Below are 278 nucleotides of genomic sequence, written 5' to 3'. Positions count from 1 at the left end.
GAGTGGGAGGAAAGCTAAGAAAACAAAAACTGATAACGAGGCTACCTTGGAAGAAGAAAAAAGGGATGATGAATATGAAAAAATAGAGAAAATGAGAAAGAGTGAGAAGGGAAGTTAAGGAGAAAAAAATGGAAGATTAATTCAGAAACGAAATTAGGAAAAAATGGGAGAAGGAAAGAGAAAGAGAGAAAAAAAAGCATAGATAAATGAGAAAATAAAAAAGGAAGATAATAAAAGGGTCCTTGTAAAAAGATATCAATGTCCCTTTTCATGGTATA

The sequence above is a fragment of the Penaeus monodon genome, chromosome 34 (assembly GCF_015228065.2).
Source record: "Penaeus monodon isolate SGIC_2016 chromosome 34, NSTDA_Pmon_1, whole genome shotgun sequence".
In the NCBI taxonomy this organism is placed as follows: Eukaryota; Metazoa; Arthropoda; class Malacostraca; order Decapoda; family Penaeidae; genus Penaeus; species Penaeus monodon.
Note: the sequence above shows the minus strand (reverse complement) of the source record.